This window comes from Accipiter gentilis, chromosome 10, assembly GCF_929443795.1.
Source record: "Accipiter gentilis chromosome 10, bAccGen1.1, whole genome shotgun sequence".
NCBI lineage: Eukaryota > Metazoa > Chordata > Aves > Accipitriformes > Accipitridae > Astur > Astur gentilis.
This window is the reverse complement of record NC_064889.1, coordinates 10,159,659-10,187,524: the sequence shown is the minus strand read 5'-3', so window position 1 is coordinate 10,187,524 and position 27,866 is coordinate 10,159,659. Positions and strand designations below refer to the sequence as shown.

The 27,866-nt window shown below is 38.4% G+C and overlaps 1 protein-coding gene and 1 long non-coding RNA gene across 5 annotated transcripts in view; one reads left to right on the top strand and one right to left on the bottom strand.

Moving 5' to 3' along the window:
• LOC126044132 (uncharacterized) overlaps window positions 1–14,705 on the bottom strand; it is a 36,574-nt gene extending 21,869 nt beyond the window's left edge. Inside the window, exon 1 of one of the 2 annotated variants that reach the window (XR_007507585.1) lies at window positions 14,601–14,705. This is a non-coding gene — a long non-coding RNA (uncharacterized LOC126044132). Of the gene's footprint in view, window positions 1–14,437 lie in introns of both variants that reach the window. The other variant, XR_007507584.1, reaches the window with a different exon arrangement.
• A 225-nt stretch (window positions 14,706–14,930) lies between these two features.
• Window positions 14,931–27,866, top strand: part of CGNL1 (cingulin like 1) — a 71,174-nt gene continuing 58,238 nt past the window's right edge. For 2 of the 3 annotated variants that reach the window (XM_049812658.1, XM_049812657.1), the window contains exon 1: window positions 14,968–15,047. The gene's annotated coding sequence lies outside the window, so the exon portion shown is untranslated. Of the gene's footprint in view, window positions 15,048–27,866 lie in introns of all 3 variants that reach the window. The other variant, XM_049812659.1, reaches the window with a different exon arrangement.

Here is a 27,866-nt window from a genome sequence, read left to right as displayed (position 1 = left end):
TTTTTTCTTCAAATCTGTTTGCATTTCTCAAGGATCTGAACAGGTTAAAAATGTTGTTTGTGCTGCTGAAGGTAAAGTATGTTCTAAAACAAAAAGTTATGTAACTTATACAGAATAATATCACATGCTAGACCATTATGCTAGGATCTGATCTGATAAGTAAGCTTTGCCTTCATTAAAGGCTTTAATCTTGATTATACTTAGGGCAGCCTCTAAACAATAGCTCTGGAGTTTGCCTCTAAAGGATCTTTCATGCTATGGTCCAGAATTTTTCAAATAACTAACACCATTTTTTTGAGAAATCAAATGCAAAATTTCCCCCCTTTGTTTTTAAAAGGAACAGGGTGATGACAGAAGAGGTTTCCCTTGGCTTTCAACTGGGAGTTATAAATACCCAAAAGCTAAATCCTAGTCTGGGTTGATTTAGTTTATTTTTTTTTAATTTTATTTTATTTTCTCCAAGATCTCTTTTCTGGAGATGGGTTTGAGCCTTAGATCTCTTGCTTGCATTGCTAGAAAACTGATGAAAGCCTGAGATCTCAATCAAAGGCTTAACAAAACAATAATCCTCTATTGCCCTAATTCTTCTCAGAAACATCTCTGACAAGAACAGTCCTTAAGCTTTTACATCTTTTTCTGCTTAAAATTACTTTCCTAATTAGAAGGAATTGTTTCCTTCCCTAGTCTTTGTGCCTGAAGAACACTGGATTTATGGGAAAGCATCACTCAGTCTCTTCAGCTTCCTGCCCTCAAATACTGTGACAGTGATAACACTCTACATCCCTCAAAAATTCCAACTACCTCTTTAAACAAACAGAAGAATTCAATAACATTCTTCACAATCAATCCCAATTCCATTTGAAGCAAAAATCAGAAATAGCAGGAATAATCATGAATCACACAGATTTCATGCTTAATCCAATCACTAATTCTCAAGCACAACATTACAATTTAAAATTAATTCTCTTTCCCAGATATAGTTACTTTATATACTTCCATACTGATCCTGACTGAGTTTTTAGACACCATATTTAACAGGACTTAGAATCAGAATGTGTGAATGCAGTATAGGTAGAATTAGTTGAGTATTAGACATTGAGTAGAGAATGCAAAACAGATTTCCATACCAGAGGATTTGTTTAAATCTTTTTCAACTCAGCAGCTGCTCAATCTTACAGGTGATAGAGGCCCCATTTCAAGAAAGTTCTTATGCAGGAATAGTATCATTATCTTCAAGTAACGGAGTAATTCTGCCCACCTAAGTTGGACACCAGCTCAGATGCCATCCTGACTAGGCTTATAATAAATTTACCTGCATGCAAATTCTAGTGTGCTAACTGCTGACATGGACTACGCTCATGGAAGAAGCTCCTGACAAGCTGCAACAAGATTTGGGAAGGTCACGAAGAACCTATTAAAGCAGATGAATTTGAGTCCAGCTGAATACAAAATAATTCACACTGAATGAGATGACTGTTAACCAGTGTGGTTTGGAAGAGCATTGGAATGAAATTTGTTAGTGCCTTTACAAGGAAGAATGCAGTGTGAAGATATGATGATGGCCGTGGCTTGTGTGACTGGCTGTTATACCACCTAGCCGGTAGGCATGACTGCACTTGATTTGACACACTTTTGTCAGAAGTGAACAGAAATAGCTGTTCAAACAGCGGAATGTCTCTTCCTATGCCTGTGAATACTATTGTTTAAATGTGAGAGGAGTGGTTGAAGCTGGAGTAATGATCTCTCTTGCACTTACCAGTAACCCAGCTTAGAGAGGCTACCGCTGACTCACAACAAGGTCTTAATTTCCCCTGGTTATGGAAGTCTGGGAATAGACCATTTTTCCTCATTCAAATTCACAGCTCAGTAAGGATACTGCAATCACAGAAAAAGTCCAGAAGTTGAGAGTGATTAAAAACCATTTGGAGAGACTTTCATGTGACAAATTTGTGAAAACTTGTGCTACCGAGCTGAGACTGTAAGTAACTAAAATCATGAGGTTACATAAAGCAATGAATATCACTACAAATATTTTTAGTGCTGTCCTATTGGATAAGAAGACAGCATACAATAAAAAAGATCAGATAACAAAATAGGGTTTTACAAAATATCTCTTTCCCTCATCTATGTAACTAAATGCTACAGGATATTAATTAATCTAATGAAATTGAAAATATGGCTAAATAGTTAAATGAATTACAATATCTTCTTACTATATTCACAAGGCCAAATAACTTTTTTTTCCAGAAAAATAGTTGATTATTAGTTGGGAATAGAAAGAAAGTTTCTGCATACTTTGGGCATACATCACATTTTTAATTTAAAGAAAGACAAATGTTCTAGGAAATAATCTTTTTATTCTTGGGGTACTCTCCTACTTTTAACAGTGAATTACTCCTAAGATTGCCTCTGAAATCCTTGAATGCACAGATTTACACCCTGGAATTCAAAGTTTTGTTTGTATACCCTTCTCAACATAAGAAGATGAACATAGAACAGGTTGGTTTTGTTTGCATTGTTATTGGTCACAGTTCTATAAGGGAGTTGTATTTCTGACTAAAGTTCAATATCTATCATTAATGATGAATATAGGTGTCTATGCTCTAACAACATCTTCTAAATAAAGAGTCACCCTAGTAGCTTGTATAGTTTCACAGGTATGCAGTTGGAATATAAGAGAAGGCAGAGGAAGGATTCATTTTTCTCACAGTCTGAGTCTGCTAGGGGCCAGAAGCTAGCAGATTGAGAAAAGAAACTTGTGCATCTGGACAAACAATAGGATCAAAACAGAGAAGTGTTGAACTCATTTGAAAACTAACAAAATCTGTGAAACAGATCTTATTTTTTGAAGAGCCAGTGCAGACCAGCGGAAGTGACAGAGCAGAGAGACCATGCTGAAAACTCCAAGTGCAAACTGACTGCATCATCAGCAGTCACAGCAATGGGAAAACTCTCTGGATTGACAACAAATAAGCCAATCGGGCAAAATAAACTCAGCTATTCACAGGTCCACATGCAAACTTGGAGGAAGCTGAAATGCACAGCAGAGCCAGCTGGCTGTTTCTGAGGGTGGGCCTGCTGCCAGGCAGCTGTGACAGGGGGAGCCAGACTCAGTAGCCACCCCTTGATGACCTGGGCTACCCTGGGATTGACCGATATTCTTTACTGGGAAGGAAGAAGTTGAATACACTTTGTGCAAATAGCACATGTCATATTAACAAATGTGTTAATAATTATTTAAAGATATCTATACAGCCAGTGTCCCACAGTCTGTTGTTTCTATCCCAAAATAATCAAGAGCAGAAGAACCTCTCAGTAAGAGCACAAGAAAAGGTTTAATTCATTTTTCCCCCCAGAAGGAAGTTGGAAATGAAACTCTAAGCAAGAGCTCTGGGACATGGTTATCTTGCCAAAAAGAATTATAGATATTGAGAATGATCCTCTTTGCTGCCAATTTAAAAATTTAGGTTTTAAGCCTCCGCTGTGATGATTTTTTTTTATTTTAAATTTTCTAATGTGATTGTTTATTTTCTAAACATTTAATGCCTCAATTAATTCTCTAGCTTCACATATGGAAAAGTGCATGCCTGGATTTGGCTGGTCATCATTTAAGGACATGTTTCAAAGACAGGCTAACTTTCCGATCACAAAAGGCGGCTGTCAGAGCCACTGCATAAGCACAGGTCACCACATTTGCAAAATGAGATATTTGTCTTTCTTCAAAGATTAGGGGTATCTCTTCAGTGAAGTGTTAGAAGACACATAAGTGCAAACACTGCCAGCTGACCCTGCTATTGCAACAAAACTAAACAAATCATTTCATTGTACTCTGAAAAAGAAACATCACTGCCCCCCCACCACTCTCATGTTTTGTTATGGGGTGTCAAAAAACAGGCAAGCACAAAATATATATTAGGATGCCATCTCTCCTCACATTCCTGGATTTCAGAAAGAAAAAGATGAGTGTTTCCATACATTGTTTTTTCACTCTAGTGAAAAGAATGAAAATAATTTTCAGTATCCAGAGTGTCTGCACCTGGGGCCTAAATGAAGGGAAGTAAGTAAATAGTTCCAAGTAATTAATGTAATGGCTCTGAGGGGCCACAGAAGGAAAGGGGAGTTTCTCCAGTTTAAATGTTTGCATTCATGCTTTGCCTAAAGCAAAACAAGCTATCTGTCTTCTGGTTTGCATTTTCCCAATGAAAGCTTCCATTTGTCTTATTGTCATTCCAACATGTGCATCATTTACAGCTTTCACTGTTTGAAATATGCAAGCACTGTACAATGCAAGATTTTTTTTCTGTGCTTTTAAGATTTTCTAGAATTGTAGTGTGCTTTAAAAAGTGAACCAGTAAAGGCGGAATCAATTTAGAATGTGTTGGGTAATTTTTGTAAGTGGCTACAGGTTAGAGGCTTTGGTACTGTGATGCTTTGCTGCATAGTGGAATCTCCAACCCATACTGAAGTGCACTGCCTATTTCCACACTTGGGGGAAAGAGGATCTACCACAGAAATGACCAAAATTGATAGGTTACACCCAGATTGGCCATTATTAAAGACTGAAGAAAGGGTGATGGGTCTTGAGTTCCATCTCTTTCTGACATTCTGGTCCTTTAATGTGACCTGTAGAGACATGAAATTCTCCAAAATACATTTCAGAACTCTCTCCTAGAATTAATTTATGCCAACCTTTTCTTACAAAACAGGGGAGGAAAAGTATTATCTGTTTTATCTAATAGCTCAGGGAATAGATGATTAGTGATCAGCAGATCTCTGTGTTCAAGTCTTGACTCTTACGGAGGGTATTAGATTTGCGTTTCTAGATTTCCCATTTTAAGAACCTCAGTATAAGGGATGTTTTGGTGAGACACTTTCAGTTCCTCCTATGGAAGTGAGAACACTGCTCACCAGAAATACTGTGATAGAAAGAGAATTAAGCATGACTTTATCTTAATAGTTAGTGTACTCAAGGTTAGGGGAGGGTTAGGTTTCTGTTTGTTCAAATTACTACTTAATAATAAATCCTGACGAAGGAAAGCCCTATGAGACAAACTCCTTGTCTTCGACCTATCATTGTGTTCCCCTGTCACATGACTCGCATCAGAAATATTTTCCACCATCGGACCTCAGACAGTATTACCTCTTCTGTAGAAGAGGCTTGCCTGATGCATGGGGATAGTTAGTTTTGCTACCTCTCACAAAGACAGAATTTCATTTGACTATTCACATGGCAAGCCTGCAATCACAGTCCTAGGTAACATGAAGTCCCCTTCGTATGATACAGTGTACAAACGTGTTAAGGGACATAAAGTTGATAGAGTGATGAATTTGATGTGGAAACTGGAGATTGGAACAGGCCAAGTTCTCATTAGAAGCCAGCAAACATCTGTTAAGCTTGGTCTACACTTAAAAGGTTTCCTAATGTAGTGATCTTGGCAAAATCTCCCTGGAATAGTTGCTGCTCAAGTTACCAAAAAAAGCTCACAAGGCTTCCCCAGACAAAGCGTGCTGCACGGACTTCTATGCTCTAAACTGGGCCTACAGTAGAGCTCTCACAAAAGTGTTGTGAAGTGTCAGAGCCTTTGTTACACTCTAATATATAATAAATATCTTCTGTAGACCTGGTCTGAAAGAGGGTTAATCTTATATGATGTCTAGATCTCAAATGAGTGACCACTGGTGAAAGTCTTATTATCTGAGTTCATGTCTAAGAGTACCTTCTCAAGGTAAATACGCAAATCCTGTATAAGAAGCAGAGTAATTGTTGTTAGGAAAATTTTAGATTGGGAAAACTGTGCTTCTGCAGCATATATTTCATCTCCTCCCAGCATAACAACCTGTTCAAGAGAAAGTGTAGTTTTGCTGTTATAAGTGTATGTTATGGTATAGGCTTTTTTAGACGCAGTCATGTCAGTCAAAGATCACACCTCATCACATCCAGGACTGACAGAGCAGTACTGGAAGAAGCCTATAGCCTAGCTGTGGTCTCACAGGAAAGGTCCTGACCTCAGAAATGTTAACTCTCCTCACACTGCCCTAAAAGTTCTGATTATTAAAATAAAATTCTTATATTTCTGAGGCTTTTAGACTTTACCCTCTCTGGAAAGAGGTAACATTTCTCAAACATACAGAATTAACTCAATCACTTCTTGTCTGTACTGAAGGGAACACATAATTTTATATTAAAAATATACATATATTTTGTGTGGTTGAGGGAAAAATATAGCAGGACAAAGTTTGATTTAGTATCTAGGATTTTTTTCCCCCTACTAATTCAGTTAGAGAAGTATAAAAAACAGGTAGCTTGGGAGTATGGCAGAGCAATCAGCCAAACTACAGACAAACCAAAGTAAGAGAAATTTAAATCCTTCCCAACAGAATTCCAGATAGCACAATGTAGGAGCATCAACTTCATGTAACTAAAGAATTTTTGTGAATATTTAAATTACTTCTTTGGAACAATAAGCTCTTATCCAACTCTGAACAGCCTTGCAGCTAAAAATACACTCTATTTAGTATTTCTTTCAACTTGTTTTAGACAGCATCAATAGTTTTCTCAGAAGATATTATCACTGTTTGGCAGAAACATACTTGCAAAAATAAACTAAATCCAGAAAAGCTTCCAGGGATGTATTTGGATACAAATGTGCATAGTGAGTCTTGCCCACATCCAAAATAAAACACACTAGCTGTACAGCAACTTTCTTTGCTAAATATAAACATCCTAACATTGATAAGCTTTACAGAAAGAGAAACTGATTGCCATCTATTACTACCATCACCAGTATTTTAAGAGCACCCTCTACAGTCACAAAATACTATCTAACCAGGAAAAGCTCTTCTACCTAAAGAAAACAGTATTAACTGAAAACTGGAGTATCAGTTTAGTTCATCAGTATAGTGTCAAATCTATATTAACATATCTCTGTGAGTGCTATAAGCCCCAGTAAAGATGAGCAGACTTCGCATGAGTCTCATGCCAAAGACAGAACCTATTTCATCACTGAAGCCTCCATATTTGAGGATTTAAAACACCTTAAGTATTCTGGGCTGACTCATAATTAGGCTACAAACTTCTCTTAGACAATGGATGGTTGTGGGATCTGAAATGGAAACCTATACAAGACAGTGTTTGTTATTTTCAAAAGAAAGCAAGTAATAAACCATTGTAAAAGCCAGGATGAACTAGTTTTCTTGAGTTCATTTCATTTGCTTGTTTGCTCTTCATTTTAGTTCTCAGAATACTTTTTTGTAAGAGTTGTGCAAAACAAGTACTTAGTTCACAAGTGGAACTGAAAAATTAAAAAAAATTTTCATTCTTCATGAAATGTTTATTACATGCACGTACATTCTACTGTGCAAACACTTATGTCTTGCTTGATGTTGAGTTTTGGTTAGCAGTTCCCATAAAGCAAACAACAGTTCCTTCCTGGAGCTTCAAAGTGAGAGACAGGGTAGTGTGCCTCCGAGGTCTTCATACACTACTTTTCAGCAACCTCTCAATTTCATGCAGACCCTTCTACTGGCTCCTGACATTGTGTTCTATAGTAGTACAATTTGTTGTTATTGCAGTGTAACTCTTTTTTTTTATAGGTTAAAAGTCTGTCTTCTGTTGCTCATTTATTTTTTAAATATATACTGGATATATTTTTTTCAGTAGGGAGAGAGTTGACTTTATTCTGCTATGGTTTCCACCCTTCCAAATGAGTAAAAAAAAGTTGCATGTCTCTTTGCTACCTTTTTTCCCCACACACACACCCCTTGAAAAAGAAAAAGCAAAGGCTTTCCAGATCACTTATTCATTTTCCCTCCTTTTTCCCTGCTTCTGTCTCCAAGTGGTATGTTCAGCTCTAAATATTTTTCCATGTTTAATTTTGAATAACTGTTTATGTCATATTGAAATGAGCAGGATTGAGGAAGGCATTTTAAGTTAAGCACATGCTTAAGCAGTTTTCTGCATCAGTCCTGACAAAACAAACCTATAAAAGTTGGAAATTCCAACCCTTTAAAACCTATCTTTCTTAACCTGTCTTTCTAGCTCTTGCCTAGATTTGAAAAGATACAGATATTTTCTTAAGTCTTCAGTGCATCAGTAGTTAAAATACTGCAGGTGAATCAGAAGTGATGCTTTACCTTTAAAGTGGAAGGATCAACATCTTTGTAAGTCAATCCTCAAAGTTTCTTATACGGGACATTACTGAAATGTTTATATCTCTTCTAAAATATTGTTTCACAAAACTGTTCAAATTATATTACCTCACCTGATTAAGAAAAGTGGCTAGAGATAAAAACAATCTTAAGAATATTAAAGATAATCCTTTTTTCCTGTCTTTATTTTCAAGCTACTCAGATGTATGGTAGTCAAAGGATCAGAACGGTTAAAATGATTGTAGCCATCAGGTGGTGCTATTGCACAACATCATAAAAGTATACTGGCCAACATACCTAAACTAAGTTAGGAGAAAGGCTTTGGATCAGATGCTGCTTTAGACTTCCATCGGCTTGGAAATGTTTCCTTATCTTTGTCCAAAAGCAGAAAAAAAAAAGAAAAAGAAATAATTAAGATATCCATGCATGCCTATAAGAAAAAAATAATTTATTTTTACATGCGATAGTGAGGATTTTATCTCTGTTCCAAAAGTTACCTGGATCTAAACCCAAGAATATATTTAACATTTCACCTCTCTATTGAAATAATTTTATTTCAGTGGGAATTAGGAGCCTAAATTGTTTACTGGGTATTGGCCTTAGTTCTCATCAGACACACACACATTTTGAAGAAAACCGAATATAAGATGCAATGTCTGCATCTCATGTAACTAAAAGGATTAATTAATAGATACATTAAACTAAATAAAACTTTGTCCTGCTATATTTTTAATCAACAGTACATTTTAAAAAATGAAAATGCTAATTTTGTTCTTATGTGCTGTCTTCCTTGGTACACTAGATACATATTAAATTGCCAGCATACCCTAAACCAAGATAATCTTTGATATACATTGTAAACAAAAGAAAGCTACTTAAATAAAACAAGATGTGAAATTAGTATTTCTGAGAGAGACAGAATATATTCTGTCTCCAGGACATAATCTTTGGATGCCAATCTTAAGAATTTAGGCCTTAAGTTTGCAAATATTTATGTGTTAGGTTAAAGTTTAAATACATCAAAAATGCTTAATTTGCTTAACATTACACATATCCATGCTATTTCAGGATGAGAGACAGAATTGTTAAGTTATTCAGAAAGTCCCTGCATTATCTTGCCATGATACGCGTTTTTGGCTTCAGCATAGCACATTCTGTATTCTTTTTTTTTTTTTGTGATTAAATATTTTGTCCACTTAGATTGTAAAGCATTTTTTGGTGTGGATCTATATCTTCATGGAGCTCTACAATGCCTAGTACAATGTCCTAGTACTGAGGGTGTTATAAAATAGGTAAGAGCAATAGTTCTTAAGAGCTACATGCATAAAGAACATAGGAGCTATTTAATTTACTACATTACTATTTCTGTGATAAATTAATCAATGTGTTTGTTTGCAATGACTGAAACAATGCATCCTTTAAGCTTTCTTCAAATAAATACATTGACAATGCCACAAATTACTAACTTTATATATTTGTGAAAAATAGGTACTCACTCTATGCTATTCCCAAAATAATGGTTTGTTCCTACAGTGTGGGCACAGCCGAATCCTATCAGGCTGGACTTGACCAAGAGCAGCTACAAAGACCTCAGCAGAGCAGGTAACAGTTACAATGGTTTCTGGAACTTTAATGTAGATGCACTTTGTAGTACCTAGGATTTCTGCAGGCTCTTCTTGGAAAAACTTTTGTCATTGCTAGTATTACTTGAATAAGGCTAGTGGGAGCAAGGCTGTGTCATTAAGGTGAAGCAAGAAATGTGGTTATAGCAAAAAGTTGTCCAAGGAGAAGAATGGGAGGTCAGAAAGTCTCGTGGTGGCTAGATATAGAACAGTGTCCAAAACCTTGAACTAAAGTTCATATCAGTACTAGTTATTCACTTAATTACTAGTCTATATATTATTTGTTAAATGAATATTGAAACTACCATATTATGTGTGATCAAACTTTGTATTGTATTTTCCCCTCAAGAGCTTTTAAAGTCAATGACATCTTCTCTTCATCTCACCTTGTACCTTTGAATATTTTATCTCATTCTTGATTTCTATGTACATAAGTAAGATTAATAATTGTACAGTCTTATATTCAGTAGGAAGAGCATTTGTAAACCTGAGCTAACTAAAATGAAATTAAACTCCTTAGAAGAAAAGCTACAGTTTAAATCTTCATCTCCTAGCTTTTCCCTTACCATGGATTATCTAACATAAAGTAAACCCAGGTATTTTCCCCTCTTGAAGACATCTGAAAATACTAATCTTTCATTCTACGATTTCATCTGACATTTTATTTACCACATCTTATTCTCCTGCAATGTAAATATGTTCTTGAATAGCTACCTTAATGGCTGAGATTATTCAGGCTTTTTAAAATATTGTTACACACCTCTCCACATTGCGTGCTTGAGTTAGAGATAGAGGGAACCTAGTGCTCTGGGTTTTATCAACAGTACCCTGTGTGTTTGACAGCTGTATATGGAAGAATAGAGAAATGGGAGAACAAAAGATGACAAATGTAAAAGACAGGGGCTATCCCCAAAAAGAAATATAAAAAGGAGAGAGGAAAAAGGAAAGAAAGAAAGAAAGAAGGAAGGAAAGAAAGAAATGCCACTGTAAAAAGAGGGGAGAAAAAATAAGAAAGGTGGAAGATGAAGGGCCTCCCTTTCTGGTTAGTAGTCTTTTGAGGAAAACACAGACGTCATGCATCAAAAACCATCTGGTAAGGGTGTAAAATTATATTTCTTCAAATAACTCAAATCCTCCTCTGAAAATAAATTTACACTACTGTAAATTTACTATTTAAAATAGAACTGTTCCTTGGTGTTCCAGGAGAGCCAAACTGGCCTGATTTTTACAAAAGAGTACTTTCTCATGCCCATATGTAACTCAAAAGTGCTCTGATAAGTTTGTTAAAATGGTTGAGATCCAATTTTACAGATATAATTTTAGAATCAACTCCGTAAACATTCTGTTTAAGATAAAATGTTTTGAGAATACAAGTCAATGAAAATAATAGTGGAGACTAGAAAGACCTGAATTTTGAAGATTATGTTTCTTGAACTAAGAAATAGATAAAAATATCTATTCAATACCTTACTGAATACAGTAATAACAGGGATAATTTTATTTCTTAAGCTACAGACATCCAGTCTTTTATAATAATTTGAGAAAATTTGCAATATATATTGTAAAAAATTAATTAGAAGCAGTGTTTCAATGTAATTATATACTGTGAGAAAGACTTTTTTTTTTCCCTTCCACTGTGATTATTAGATCAGATCCTTTCCTGCAAGGAAATCAGGGGACTATAATAAGGTGTCAAAATTCAGTTCAGTGCGTAGAAAGAGATAAGAGATGCATCTTGCTAGGAGTCAAGCATAGCACTAATAAACCAAGCTTTTGATACAGCCTGACTCAATGCAAAAGGAGAGCTGAATCTAGGGAGTGCTATTCAGTACTGGAGGTGTGCTGCAATAGCTAGCAGCTGCAATTAATCTGCAGCACAAGCTGCTAGGGTATTACTGTTTGGTTTTGCTTTAGCTGCATACTCCATTTTGTATTGTATTTCACAACTGCCTGATAATACATTGCCTGGACAGAGAGACATTAATCATAGTGTCGAGCCAGTTTTGTAAACAAGGACTAAAGCCTTCAATTAAAGTAGAGGAAGAGAAAAGTGGATGAGGGGTGGGAAAGTAAATGGTAGCCTGCACAGAGATGATACTCTGTGTATGACCCAACTCTGTCTTCAGTGCAATTTTAGCTTATTGCTGTGTTTGTATACATTCCTCCGAAAAGTTCTTACCTCACTGGACAACCTTGTACTTTTGCAGTATTCCAGCTGGACTATGGCTCTTAGTGAACAAAGTATTAATGTTTGTAGCATTATTATACCAAGTACTTCTAAAACTCATGTTCAGGATATGCCAAAGATCTGTAGGAAACTGTTTGATTTAAACTACAGTTTTAATGAAAATTTAAAGGTTCTCATTAAAGTTTCCTCAAAGGCTTATAAAGTATAGGATAGAGCTTTGAATCAAAATCCAGTCAAAGCTCTCCTTTTCAGTCTGGGATGCTCACAGCCAATATAAAAGTATTAGCAGTTGTACTGGTCCCACCTTTTTCTCTCTTTTTTCCCCTTCCCTTTAATAGAAAAAATAAAATGAAATTAAAAAAAAAAGAAAGAAAAATGCCTTGGCCTAATTATCGTATGAAACATTTTTTCTGAAACACAATACAGAACAAGAGAACAGTTTTCTAAGCATTTTAATACTGAGCATGCCAGATAGCAATTGAATTGTGTCCTGACCTGTTACCTGATAGGTAATGCATCATGAAAAAATTAATTATAGACTATATAATAATAACTAGTAGTCATCATAGTCTGGTTGTTTTAGCAAGAAATTAATCTTTTATGTTTTTTTCTGGTTTGCTTCTAAATGCAATGGAAAGGTATTATTGTATAACATCATTGATTAACACCTGTTTTAATTAACCTCTAACAATAACCTGAAAATTATAGGTGTATACACCTCTTTAATGAAGTATTTGGTTTTCTATTAAGTTCAATATTACAAAACTACAATACAAGGCTGAACAAACTGTCAGCATATTTCTTCACACATTAATTGTAATAAAATACAGCCACATGTACATGTGTCTGTGAGTTCAACTGAAAACTTTTTGACACATAGCTCATGTAACTCTGAGAAAAAAAATTGTTTCTCGGTTTTACCAGTTAGAGGGGGTGGGAGGTAAACTTCCTGTGCTTTCTGAAAACTACACTGAAAGGAACTAAGCAAACTATGTAAATCTTTTACTTAAACAGCTCCAAGACTAGTCATGGCCTCTGGTTATGTGAAAAAATGTATACGAAAAGCAAATGTTAAATGGCAAAATATGTAGATCAAGATGGCAACTCAAGTTTGGGCTGTTCTGTCTCATGAGCATTTTTCTAACAAGTCAATTTAATACCAAAGGCAAAAGAATCCATACATCTATGACTTTCCTTTCAACAACCATTTTGAAGGAGAATGAATTTAGTACATTATGTAGAAGTGCATTTTTCCACAACAAAAGTCTTTATAGCTCCTGTCACATCTAATACTTACATCCTCTCAGCAAAGGAAAACATTGTTAGATGTCTGCAAACACCTCGCTAGCTGCCTCTTTTGAACTGTTTATTTGTCCAATTCCCACAGTTTACAGTGCTTTCTACAGATCAGCCATCAGTATAGTATTTTATCACAAGCTGTTGCTGTCAGTTGCTGCTTCTCTGTCTCCTTTGCATTTGACTCTTTCTTGCAGCTGTCAGTAGATCCTTATGGTACTGACTAGGAATACTACTGAAATACATGATTTTTAAAATTCTCAGGATGCACTTAGTTTTCTGATGTATCGTAGATTCATGTGAACTCTAACTTTTTTTTCCCCAGCACAGAACCTAAAACTGGATACAGTGCCCCAGAAGTGTCAATATTAATGTTTTATTGGGAACAGTTACTTTTCTGGTTGAACCTCTTCTGTTTATACAGCCTAATTAAGACAGGGTATTCTCTACAGAAAATCCACATGATTATATGCAATACTATAGAATAGTGTTTGCTAAGTGGGCTTGTTTTGAGAGGCATGTAACAGGTAGCAGAGCAGCTCTGACAGAAATTTGAGCAGTGATCTCCAGCACTACTGGATTTGGAAAGAGGATGTGTGCCTATCCGTACTCTGCCTGTAGAACAACTCTGTAAGTGGCTTTCATGGCTTATATACTGAATTTTTCTTTCTTGTGTTCACTGCCCTGCATTTCTCTGTTCTAGACATGGATCTATCACATTTTGTTGTGTTTTGCTCCCTGTATATTCACTATAACCTTTTTCCAGCAATGCTGCTCGGTTTAGGTGGTTCAAATCTGGAGAACAAATTTCTGACGGTGGAAGAAATTAACTGAGGCCCAATTGTTGTGAGATGCTTATAGTCACTGTATTTTTTTTGTATGACACTGGTAAACCACAAGTCCTTAGCACCTAGCTTTCCTTCGCACGCACGTCATGGAAGAGAGACATGCTGCAGTGCGGCAGCACTTCAGTTCTCACTATAAATGTAGAACATTCTGGAAATCTGCAAACACCTTGTTGTGGTATTTCCAGTCTAGCGGAAGAAAATCATCCAAAACGCTGCAGACAGCCTAGGTGTGCCCAGAGGTGCTCGTGACGTTGTTCTCCGAGCACTACGGGCAGGCTGCCCTGTTTGCTCCAGACTGCGCGCCGCGGCCCGGCTCCTCTCTCCTTCCCTCTTACCTCCACCACACGTTCAAAACCGCGCCTGCCCTGCCCCGTCCTTCTGCTGCCTCAGCTCTTCCCCGCCGCGGCGGGAGCCTCGCCAGCCGCCTCCGCACGCCGACGGGCCGCGCTCGCGAGGGAAAACAAACCCGACTGTCAAGCGGCCTCGAGCTGACAGTACCTGGGCCCGGGGCTGGGTTTCTTCTTCAGGCGATTGCTCTAGCCACCCCCTTTCGGCAGCGTTTGCCGCAGCCTGAACAAAGGAGGAGTTGGGTGGTTTTCCCCTCTATTTGTGGGTCATAAGTGTCTGTCGGGGGGGGGTGTGGGGTGTGCAGCCTGACGAGGCCCCCGCGCGCCTCCAGGTAGCCGAACGGCCGCGGGCGGGGCGGGGACGGGCGGGAAACCGCCGCGGCCGCGCGCGCGCGCGAGGAAGGCCCTCGCTCACCTGAGGGAGCGCCCCCCCCGCCTGGCTCCTCCCCGGCAGGCCCCGGGCGCGGCCCCGGCACCCCCTCCCCGCTGGAGGGGGCGGGCAGTCCGCGCTCAGCTCCGGCGGCGAGCGCGGCTGGCGGCGAGAGCGGCGCGAAGTTGACGACGATTCCCCCTCAGAGGGCGAGTCGGCTCGGGACGGGTGAGGAGAGCGGCGGCGGTTGCCGCCGGTCGCGACGGGAAGTCTGGGAGCCGGTGCGGGGGGTACCGCGTCGCCCGCTTCTCCCTGCCGAGATGGTCGGCGCCGGGCCGGCACAGGGCTGTGGCGCGACCTGGCCGGAGCGCGGTGGGCCCAGGGGACGTCGCCGTGGGGTGCCGCGGGGGCTGCCGCCCACGGCGGGAGGGCTGTGGCGGTGGCCCCCCGCTCTGAGGCGCCCTGCGTCGCTGGCTTTCCTCCTCCGTCTCGCTCCGTTAAACACGCTCCTCTCCAAAGGCCAAGGACGCCGAGTCCTCCCGGGCGTGAGGAGAGAACAACGCGGCTGTCCGTGCGTGACCGACTGGTAACGCGCAGGGAGGCTGGCGGAGCGCCGGCCGTGCCGGGCCCTTCCCCCCGAGCGCTCCTCGGGGCTGCGCTGGCGAGCGGCGGCTCTGCCGCCCGCGGGGCGGGCGGAGGGGGGAGCGCTGCCACCGGGCCGCGGAGGGGCGAGGGAGTTGCTGGGGGAACAGACTCCGATAAGGCCTGAATATCGCTTAGTTTTCTCTCGCGATTGTGAAGAGTGGGGGCTGTTTTCCCCGAGCGCGCGTACCGGCCTCGGCTGCCCCGAAGCGGCGGTTGCAGTGCCTCAGCCGGAGGTGCTGCTGCCGGCCTTCGCTTTCAAGTGAACTCGCGCTGCCCTGGCCGGGCGGGGCCGTTGTCCGCTGAGGGTCCGGCTCACCCCCTTCCCCTTCCGCCCCCCCTCCGCGGGCCGGCGGGAAGCCCCCCGCGGGTCGCCGAGATCGCGGTGCGTCGGGGGCGCCGCGGCCGCCTGACCGCACGCATTCCTCCGGGGATTCCTGGCATTCCTGAGCTGAGGGCGCTCCGACTTCTTCATCTCCCTTTTATTCCACAAATTAGCGTGTTTTTGCGAAAGGGTGTGTCCGCATTGTGTGTGTGCTTTTTCCATGGGAAAAGCTTATAATGGCAGTTCAGCCATTTATTCTTCTTCCCAGTTAACTTTGCATCTGATAAAATTTATATCCTTCTCATATGATGAAAACTTTATGGGGAGATCAGTGCTGAGATAAAACTTTTGTGGCGAGTCTGAATTAGCATGTGCGGTTGACAGAAGAATAGTTGTTATGGCTTTTATGTTTCTCCTGTTTTCCCTTTAGCGTGTCAGTATTTAAAAAAAATTACTGCAATGTAGTTTGAATAATTATCAAAGTAGAAATAGTGGAAACCTATCCTTAAAAGTAGTTTTATTTATCTGAACATCTACAATATGTTAAACTTGCACACGCTTACAGAAATTGAATCCTGTAGATGAATCAGAAACACCCTAGGATATAATGATTTGTGGTATACATGTATGAATTTGATAGATTCAGCTCCTGACGCTTATTCTGACAACTAACTGTCACATGTCTCATAGTTAAGGATCGCTTAAGAGCTGGTTTTAACAGAACTTCAAAATTTTTATAGAAATATAATTAAAATGGCAAAACCAAACCACTGCTAACTTTTTAAAGGTGCTTTGTAAGAATTTGTTTGACTAGCAATTACATTTTCTAGAAATGTCATTGTCATTGAATTGTCTCACTTTTTTTCTCATGTTAGACCCAGAATAAATTCACTTATGCTCACAGTGTGTTGTAAGCCAGATGTGGTTACTGCTGTATACCAAGAAGGATACTAAGTTGCTATAAGCTGCTTTTTTTTTTTTTTTAACAATTAGAGTGTTAGTTTGAACTTGCATCTTTTAGGAAAAGATTATAAATGGAAATAAAAACTTTTCATACAGTATAGGAATGCACCTTTAGTAGTGTAGTAAGCACCATGTTTTACAAAGATGAAGTTTGTCATGTTGTGAAAGGCGATTATGCTCCTTTTTATTGTATGATATTCTTTTTGAGACATAGCTATACTTTTTAAACAGGAAACTCGTAAAATTAGAAAGTAATGTTTCTAATTTTTATTAAAAATTCTTGTAGGATATTAAGATGGTCTTTCACATAGGGGAAGATAATTGTTATTAGAATATTTTTTCAGTTTTAATATTCAGATATATTTTAAAAAATTGATACAAGCTAAACAAAAAAAATGCAGTGCTTCAAATGAAGTATCTTATAAAGGGACTGATATTTTTACAGGAATATATTTACAATTTAGAGGTATTTTTGAAATGTATTAAACATTGGAAAAGAATTCCTAGCTGGTTTACATACAGCTTGAATTGCAGCTAACATACTGTTTCTAAATCCCACTTCAGTGCAAATACACACTAGGAAGGATTATTTTAGCAAATGTCTGTAATCTTGTGACACTAATGAAAAGGGAGGGCTTATCATTGCTAACCTCTTTGATTACAGAATTTGTGGTGATATTCCAAAGAGCCTGTCTTCTCCATGGGTGTATCACACAACTGTTTTTATTCTCAGCATCTGACTGTGTTTTGCTTTTCAATCTAATAAATGGGATGGCTGCTTAGGCTGCCTGAATTGCTTCCAAGCAAACCAGCTTATTTTAATATCTGTTAATTGCATTATTAGATCTCACTGTCACTAGTAAAATGTCTGAGAATGTACTTAGGTTCCCCTGACAGGGTATATATGGGGGATGTGGAATTTAATTCACTGCAAAAATAGTCTGTGGTATATCCTGTGTAAGGAATTTTACCTCAATAAAAGGATGAGAAAGCTGAACAGAAGAATTGGTGACAGTTCCTTCTTTTCTTCTGGTTTACCTTATCTAATAGGAAGTTGATCTTTCTGGGAGTATTGGTGAAACTGGTTTGTCTAGGCTTTGCAATGTCATCTGAAATGTGTAGGTAAGATGGCATGACCTCAAACTTGAATTTTTAAAATCATTTGTCATGGAGCAATGCGAGATGAACATATGTGCAAGGAATTTATTCAGCCTGGATCATAGTGGGCAGGTTATTATTTAAAAATAGCTACTTAAGTATTTTGAGGCCAAATAATTCTGATGTCAGAAATTAAACAAAAGTACACCAGCACAGTTTCATTCTGCATCCTGCTGTTTTACCATTTCTGCTTTTTGAAGTCATAGTGATGATGATGTCATTATTTGGCCTTTTTACTATGTTCATAACCTGAAAATGCATGTATTAATACCGAGCATGTGAGCCTGATTATGCAAAACAATGTTCAGCCTGTGGCAGTGTCTACCTGTGTTTATAGAGGGGAACTGGCAAGAATCTGGTCAAGATCACTGATGCTAATAGATTTCTGAGAAATGGGAATGAATGCTGAAATAATGGACCATTTTTCCCACTTCTGCACCCTCTCTGTGCAATTCTGAACAGCGGCAGAAATGATGGAGCTACCTTCTGCCCATGTGTTCAGATAAAGCAGGCTCACTAAATTTGTGTTTCTTCTGTCTGTCCCACTTCTCCTTTTTAGCGGTAGGAGGAGGTTATCTTCTACCTGATGAGTTCAGTGATACAATTCAGAGCCAGGCTTTACAAAGAACTACATCTTTGCAATATAGAGATTAACAACTGTGTCTTGAATGGCCAGGATGAAGTGAAGATGTTAGAATTTCTCCAGTTTTGTTGCCAGGTCTCAGCAAACTGCATACTGAGGAAGATGGTACTGACTTGATGCATCCTCACCTTAGGTTTGGCAGTTGACAGGTTTTTTTAATATATCTTGAATGCAGTGTTGGTTGGATGTGCAAAACCCCAAAAAGGTTGGTTTTGTCATTTCTGTGCTTACTTGGCAAAAGAATGGAGAATCCTCCCAATGGAGAATGCTACATTACCAGGTTATTGTGTGAGGGAAGGTACGTACGTGTTCATGGAGTGTTTATTCCAGCCACGTTTATCTGGAAACATTAACATGTTTCAGAAACTGCTTTGGCCTTGACTCTCTGAGTGGAGTTAACTCTAAATGGTAATATTTTTTAGTATAGCCAAGTATGAATATTTAATGTTTAAACATGAGAAATTAACACATTAGGAATGTATGTGCTAAAGATTTAGTGGAGTGGTAGTCATGGAGTCATCACTGTTTGGGATTAGAGCTCGGTGTATTTGCTGAGACCTTGTACCATCTCTGACAACAGACCTGGCAGCCTCCTTGAAGGAGTGTGTCCAAAAGTAGGCTTATAACCTTCTGGTTTATGTGAAATAGAGTGGATGACAAAATCCATAGCCAAACATTTTAGGTATATAATATAGTTTCTTCCATGAATACCTCAAATTTTTAGCCAAATGAACTCTGTTTTGAATTAAACTGATCCATCTTTTGTATTTCTGAGATGCATTAACCAGATTGACAGTTTGAGATTTAAAATGAATATTCTATAATAACCTTTTCACATTCTACTTGATTTTGGTACAGACAGAGAGCAATGAAGAGTAAAGGTGATTGGAGAAATGTCTCTTGGAAAGCACAATCAGGGAGATTGCTAAGACTGGAAGATGCCTCAATTACTGCCACAACAGACCCTTTCTGTGAGGGTCCCCAGGTGTGCTACGAGTCATTACCATTCAGATAGCTGGGTGACCCTCAGCAGTCTAAGCAATGACAGAGTTTGACTCCAGGCATTTGCAGAAGTTCACAATTCTTTAGCTATATGTACATTACACACACCATTTTAATGTAGCTACAATGTCGATGTGGAAACTGTATAAATACACTATGAAAAGGAGACTTATTGGCTAGGCTGCCCATGCTTACACATTCATATGCATATGTGCCTATGTATTTCTGTGTGTTTGTGTATACATAAACTTTCACAGACACTTGCAGAAGCCTTGTAAGTAATTACCAGCCATTAGGAATGTTTCAACCCTATTTTAAATTCTGTGGAAAGATACCTCTAAGAGCTGTTGAAGTTTATTAGAATGGAAGATGTATTTAATGTACATAAAAACACTCAAAAGTGGGTAATGATTTATGATCTATTTCAACATAAAGCATAATGCAGAAGTGGTGGGTAAAATTTGAGCTTTTATATAGAGATGGGAGAATGTTTTCAGTGATGTGAATCAAGCTCAGAATATTTTGTTAGGCCTTGTTGAAACTGGTAATGGGTTGGAGTATGCCTTCATACAGTCATTTGCACACCATTAGCTGTTATATGCAGGGAGCAAATGTTCAGCAGTAGCAGCCTTTATTTACAAGATCAGTCGGCATGTAATGTTACATTATAATTCCACAAACACTTCAAGCCTCAGAAAGAAGCAGCCCTACCTCTCTCATTTCCCCCCAGTAATTACACTATTCCATTGTGAAGGTGAGAAGAGTGGCAGCTTGTGGGAGCTGGTTAAACCTGTGCTCACTGTACAAGCAGGGTCCACACCAGGCCAGCTTTGGCTGCATAGGCTTCCTAAGACCTTTTAAGTGATGCATTTTGTGATGGAGCAGTCCAGCACACTATGAAGCACCCTTCCTCTGTGGAGTTATCTAGCCTTTCTCTTCTCTGCTCAGCTTATGTCTCTCAGACTGGGTGTGATGATATCATCTTGTTGTCTTCTGGTGGCTGGGCACAGGGCCTGCAGTTCTGACTGCATATTTAAATTTTAAAATGCATGGTTGAGTTAGTTGAAAGAAACTAGATGGGTGTGAAGCCAAGTGTTTAAAGAATACAATGTAATTAAGGCAAAGTTTAACAATAGAAAAATGGGAGCCATAATCAGCTTGAATACGCATGAAGCTGTGGCCTTAAGTTGGCTGGGTAAATAGGACTCCTAAAGTCTATGTTACATGTATTTTTTATACTTAAATGCTTGCATCTCCGTAAAGAATAACCCTTTTCTGTATGTCTTCATATGCGTGAGACCTTGTATGCAGTTGTAGTCATATAGCTCATCCTTAATTTTTTTTAGGAATAAGGTATACTTACATAATCAAGGTTATGCTAGTTGCATCTGTTGTTTTGCTGCAACTGTAATTTCTGTAGAGAAGATTATATTTTTGGGGGGGGTGGGAATATTGACAAGAAGGTCCAGTGATGTGTCGCACCTAAAGCCAAGGAGTAATTTTGGAGTAGGGAAACCTTTTATTTATTTATTTAAGATAATATTATAAATAATTTCGTGTTCTTGAAGCACTGGCAAAACTTTTTAACAAAGGTTGCCCTGTTTCCATTTCTTTGAGAAAGGCTTTCTAAGAGACTCTTTATTTTAACAAACTTGAGATTTTTGCCTGAGCCTCTAAAAATATGAACAGAATACTCTCTTCTATTTAAACAATAATGGTATCATTGGGATGTATTAAGATAATTTCCTTTGGAACAAAATACAAAGTTTCTAACACTGACAATTGGAGGAAAATGTAGTGAAACAACATAGAATCTCTTGTGGAGTGAGTGTAATGATATCAGACGTTTGGATACAAACCAGATATTGTATTTGAAATCACAAACTGGTTTTAGAATCCGCAAGTATCCGTGTGTCACTCAGCTGTTGTTTCTGTCAATACTTCCACAGATATGAACATTTAGATTTTGATAAACTAGAAGAGAGTATATAAAATAAAATTTCTTCCTGGGGATTTTTTTTTTTTTAACCTTCCTCTTTGCAAGTTTGTCATAAAAATGAAGAAAATTTGAGTGTGGTTATATCAGGTATATATAATTAACTCTGAGATAAGTATTTATAAGGTTTTGTTGTTTGCTTCCTTTTTGTATTTGAAGTTTATAAATGTTAACTGTACTGCAATGGTGTCAGGATACTTGAAGTGCAAGTAGATAACCCCAGTAGATTGGATTCTGTGTTAGTGGCAAAAAAGAGCTTGTACAGGTGTATACAAACCTGTGTAGGAGATAAAACAGGATAGTGCTACAAGTACACTTATGCAGGTATTCGTGTCTGCATAAAGCTTGTACCAACATAACTTAATAAACAAATGTAACTCTCCATCTTCCTCCAGTGACTTAACTAGTACCACAGTATACAGGACCTGGGACTAGTCGAGACAGATGACATGAATTAGTTTCTTGGAACTCTATTTCAGATACAGGTTGACTTCTGTTTTAGTATACTTTTAATGTGCTTTTTGTATTTGATTCCCTTTTGTTTATGATTTGGGAGAATCTGGAAACTAATTACTTCAATAGAGAAAAAGAGAGCTTTTTAATATATATTGCAGTGGTAATAGTATAGAATCTTACATGAGAAATTTGGAGTTTTTTAGTATTTTTATCATTAGCAAAAATTAAGGCTTTAATTTCTACTCAGTACACAAGGTTACTAGGTCATGCCATATTTCCTCTGGGGGTAAATCCTGTAAAATTATGACTATATGAATTCATACATAGCAGGTTAAGAAAATGGGATATATATTATGTCGTTGTCTTTACTCAAACTTTGGCAATTTGAGACCTGAGGATCTGCCAAAATGTCGTCTTGTTGACTTACAGCCATTGAAGCAGATTTTCCTTTTGAAAAAAAATCCCCCCCAAATAAACCAACAAAACCTGCTAGTTGTCACACAGCTCAAGCATTTGGCTGATCTGTCACATACTTTCATAGGACTAACAAGATGTTTTACATTTGAGACATTGAGACATCCTCACACACAACATTTTTCAGCCAGAGGGAGTATGAACCAAGCTGTAAGTAAGTGAACAGTATCTTTTGCTTTAACTGCTGTTAATAGTTCTTTCTGCTGATAGTCTTTATTAAATACAGTTTTCTTCCTGGCCTTGAAAGGGTGGCTATTAATACTCTGTTTTAGTGGCTGAGCATCTGAATAAGGTTGTTTAATATTTGGGCAGAACTGAAACTGAAATCCTCATCTCTAAGGCAGCAAATCCAAGAGTCGTCCACTTTGCTATACTACGTTTCAGGAGACATTGATAAAATAATACGTGTAATCCACGCTAACCTAAGTATGGCTGTTTGCTTCCACTAACAGCTATGGAAGAGAAGTGTTACTTGGAATTTTAATCCTGCAGGAAATTCTAACTTGTCATCCCTAGGCTGCCATCTGAAATCAGAACAGAGAATGATATTTTTCACAGAGCAGAAATGAAAGTAATTGATTTGGAAAGGTCGAAATACTCACTCCTAAAATGCATTACTGTGATGGCATGCTTCCTTCTGTCCCCAGAAGACCCTTCTGTCCCCATAGACCCTTCTCTGTGGGTCACTGTTCCTGGCTGGACTTCATTTTTCATTATGCACCCAAAACCATATGACTACCGTATTTAAACACAACTTGGTCAAAGGAAAAAAAAAAAACACAACCCACGTTGCATTTATGGAAGGCACAGACCTACATGGCTTCTGGTGTGGAGGCTGGAATTACTGCTTTCAAAGGGAGGCTTGAGTGACCCCACTTGCAGTGTTGGATGTGTGGTCCTCCAGCAGTTACTTCTCTACATGGGCACCATGTACACCTTGCGCTGGCAATGGGCATGAATTTCATTGCACGTAACAATGCAATGTTGGGTATGCAGTTGTGGGACCATAATGGAATACAGCAGATCAAAATATGGTCCTTTTCTCTTTGCACTGCACCAGTTAGATACAGTCCCTCCTTATACAGTCCCTGCATTCAACTAAGGTAGATGTGATCTAGTACTAAGTTTAGAAGTAGCTTGTGCAGTTCGTTTATATGTAGTGTTTTTGGAAGAATATAAATTGCTAGCTAACTTTTTATGAAATATTTAACATTATTTCTGCCTATAATAAGAGGTCAGCCCTGTCTTGGAGGCTGAAGAGATACCTTGATTTGGTCTTGTGTCTGTGTGATACCAAGCATAAGTCTTTGTGGTGTAACACTGGTATATGGAGTTCTGAGTAACACATGCCATATGGCTTAGGTTCCCTGCAACTCATGATTTTTTTCAAGCAGAGAATTTTTCACAGTCTCTTTCATTCCAGCAAGTAGGAAGAAGAGGCGGGACATGAAGCTTTCAGGCTACTTTTAAAGGGAATGAATATTTTTAAACTCAAGGTTCTCTTTTCCAGTTCTTCATTTGTAGAAATTTTAGGTAGGTCTTTGATGCTGACATCAGAAAAGCTGACCTATAATAAAATAAATCTCTCTCAAGGTAGTTTTTTTTTCCCCACTGCTGCCTGCAGAGAGCCTGCATATACTGAATTATGACATGATATTGTAGAAAATCCTCTGTATAGGCCTTTTGAAAGTTTTGAATTTTGACCACTAGGCAGAGTGACAGTATGGGGAGAAGAAACTGTTGTGGAAGTTTTACTGTGTTCTGTAACTATCATAATTTTCTTTCTAATAATTGTGAGGAGCGACTGCCAGATATGATAATGTAGACAAAAAAATATACCTCAAGTACGAAAAAAATCCTAAATGGGAATAAGGAATCTACTGGAAAGATGGCAGACTTGTTTCAGATGTCTTTCTGTTCCTGGATATTGTCAGTTTGCGCTTAAATGAGTTTCACTGTCCCTTTTTACAGTCCCACGTCTAGAACTTTAAAATTTTGCTTTTCCCCCTTCACCTTTCCTGTAAGCAGTAGATCAAGTAAACTCAGCTGCCCCAGAGCTATCTTCCTTATAGACTAAAAGGAACAGCAACATAGGCACATTTTCCTTTTGCAGAAGGCTCAGATTGTAGGTCGGATTGACGGTGCTGAAGTTTCCCCTCATGCTTGCAAGGCATGTTTGTGAAGTTGTGTTCCAGCAAGTGTAAAACATTGCAGTTTTTGTCTTTCCATGAATTCTCCTGCCTGCTTCCGTTTCTGTACCCTCACAGTATCTAGTTTTCCTTCCTCTTCTTTCCTAAAGTTATTTCCTGTCCTTTTTCCATAACATTGTCATTTATTATTGACCTAACACCCACTTTGTCTTCATGTGATATTGCTGGTACTTTCTGAATAGTCAGCTGCATAGAGAACCCATTATTTAGCTTGGAGAGCAAGCTCAATGTTATGTAAAGCTGGAGGACAAATTTTATAGTTCCTTCCTGGCATTTTGCTCTGCATGTGTAAAAAATCTGGAGTAAACATCCATAAACTGTTACGTGCCTTTTTTTGAAAAAAGGGCACTGATTAAATAATATGGGCAGTGACTTACCTTTTTTTTTTTTTTTTTGTGGTAAGAAAATTTGGAAATAAATTCCATGGAACCAAATGTAATTTGATAATTTAGCCTTTAGTAGCTTGAAATCTTCAGAATTCTGGAAGCTCACTCCTCCAAAGAGAGGGTAGTGTGGCATGACCTAAGCTTCCTTTAATGAAAAATCTTAAGCTGATTCAGTTTTAGGAGTTCAGGATTATGATATTGGATATGAGGGAGTTCTTGTTTTTCTGTCATCAAGGGAGCCAGGGAGGAGTCCTAGTGCCATAGGAAAAGTCAGATCATTTTTTTATTCTTCCATGTTCTTTCACTAGATGTATGCAAAAGAGCATACGTGTAATATGAGGCAGTACCTGTGAAGGACCTGTGGCTTTTTAAGGAGGCCAGGGAGCATATCCACTGGTGGGATAGTGTGTCCCCCCACATGCTGGTCAACATCTTTCCCAGTATTATTATATCCCAGGAGCCCTGTCTGTCCAGTGCAGCTAGGTGGCTCACATGCTGGAAGCAGAATGTGAGATGCTTTATGGCAGATGTGTTAGAGGCATGCTTAGTAATGAGGGTGTATGGACAGGATACAGAAGACCAAGCTTCATGTGCAGAGCATGGCATTTAACAGGATTGGGAACACTTTTTTTTTTAAATAAATCTGTCTTTTAGATTTGTCTAAAGAAGAACTGAAATGGATGAGTGGACACAATTCCATGTCTTTGTGATGCTGTAATGTTAGGAAGGCTGCAGAGCCGCTGAAGGGAACAGCTGCATCTGGCACAGGAGTATGTTTCTCAAAGCACTCTTTCTGCTTATGTTGGCAGGGAGAGCAGTTGGGGTTCCAAATTACGGGGGTTTTCTTTTTTGTAAGGTAGATCTTGCATAGCTCCTGGTAGCCAGCTTTAAGATAGCTGTGAAAGGAAATGTTTTGAAGGTGTTTTTTAAAGGTGTTTTTGACCTGTTAAACCTTCAGTATTCCTCTCCTGTGGTTCTTTGTAAAGTATCATATTACCACTGAAGAACAAACTGCTACAGAAGAACGTGCAGAGTATTGGATTTTCAGACACGAGAACCTCTGCTGACAAGTTCTTTTTATAAACAAAAATGTCATAGTTTCTATTTTTGGCAAAAATAAGTTGTTCAGAAAAATGAAACCACTTCTGAGTAATGATAAAATATGGGATTTTCATACCCACTGGAGTCCAGTATTTAAAATGAATGTTTCAACACCTTTATGAAGGCTTATTTTAAAAAGAAATCCCCAAACTGAAAGGCCTGAACAGCTTTGAGTGCTTATTTTGTTTGTTCACAAAAGTTTTTAAAGGTTTCTGTCCCTGAAAATGGAGTTAAAACACAAATTTGGTTTGGAATTTTGTGATTGCCTCAAGCAGTCCAAGGCCATGTTGCTGCCAAAATAGGTGATCCCATCATTCCCTGGTGCCTTACTTGTTGGTCTGATAGAAAACTGCTCATTTTTTTGCTGGATCGGTAAAGCTGTGTGGCTGCATGGTTGCTGGCTCACAAAAGGAGCAGGGAGGATTGTACAAGCTGAGATAATGGGGTGCTAGAACTGTTTCTTTTGGGGATAACGTGTTACGGCCTACATTTTTTATGTCAGTTGGTAACACACAACATTGAAGTGAAGTAAGACTCTTTCAAACCAACGTATTTGGAACTTTTTAAAGAACTTGATCCTGTAGCCTGGTGAAACTGGATGTGACCACACAGGGAGTACACATAGTTTTCATGGGGTTTCAGAGTGAGGAACTAGCTATGTAGATAAAAAGTCTTAGGCCTGCAGGCTCAGGGAGAGTCTATGGTAAACTCATTGAGTCAGTTTCTTTCAGCTCTTGAAGTTTTCAAGGAGATATTTGATTGAAAATTACTCTTCTGTTGAAATTTCAAATAAAATAACTTGTCTGGGGCATACAGTGAATACACTCCAATGATATTTGTAAAACAATGTGTTATCTAGTGGAGTGAATTTGCTTTGTTTGTGCCTGACTGTGTTTCCTGGATGTTTAATTATGTGTCCTTTTGGACTTGCTCTAGACGATGGCTGGATTTACTGAACTTGTTGATCAGAAAATCCAGCTGTTTAAGTTTATATGGTATAACTATAGAAAATCAGGCTACTTCTTTTCTGGACTGTTCGTAAGTTTTCAGGTGAAACTTTGCTGCTCAATAAAATTTGGCTTGGTATGAACAGCAGATGAAGTTATCAGTCAGATGTCAGTATACTTTCATTGTTCTAAACTGCAGCTGAACTTTCAGTCTCTGAAAGATATTGATGGTTGTTTGTCCTTGACTGTATTATCTGTTGTTTGAGCAAGTAGAATATTTTCAAAAGAAAATAATTTATTGAAGTAGTTATTTCTTATGCCCTGATTAATTTATATATGCTGTTGTGATAGTATTTGCTTCACAAATAGGAGATAAGAACTGATTTTATAAAATCATAGAATGACAGACTTCTACCTAATTAAAAATTTATGCAGTATCATTGCTTCTGTTTTCTGAAAACTGTATTTTTAAACTCCTCTGAGACTGCAAATAAAATTACTAGCAAGACTATATTATTTAAAATGAAAATTATTAGTTTGTCAGAAAACATGGAATTAGAATTTATATCACCTATTAAAAAATAAAAAAGCTTATATCATTTTTTTTTTTTTATAAGTAACTACAAGCAGCCCCACAAACAGGGAAAATCTCTTCCTAACTACTGCTAAAATATCTAACCTCTTTTTGTAAGCTTAGGAGTGAACAAACTGTTCTGTCATAACATTTGAGGGCTTCAGCAGACT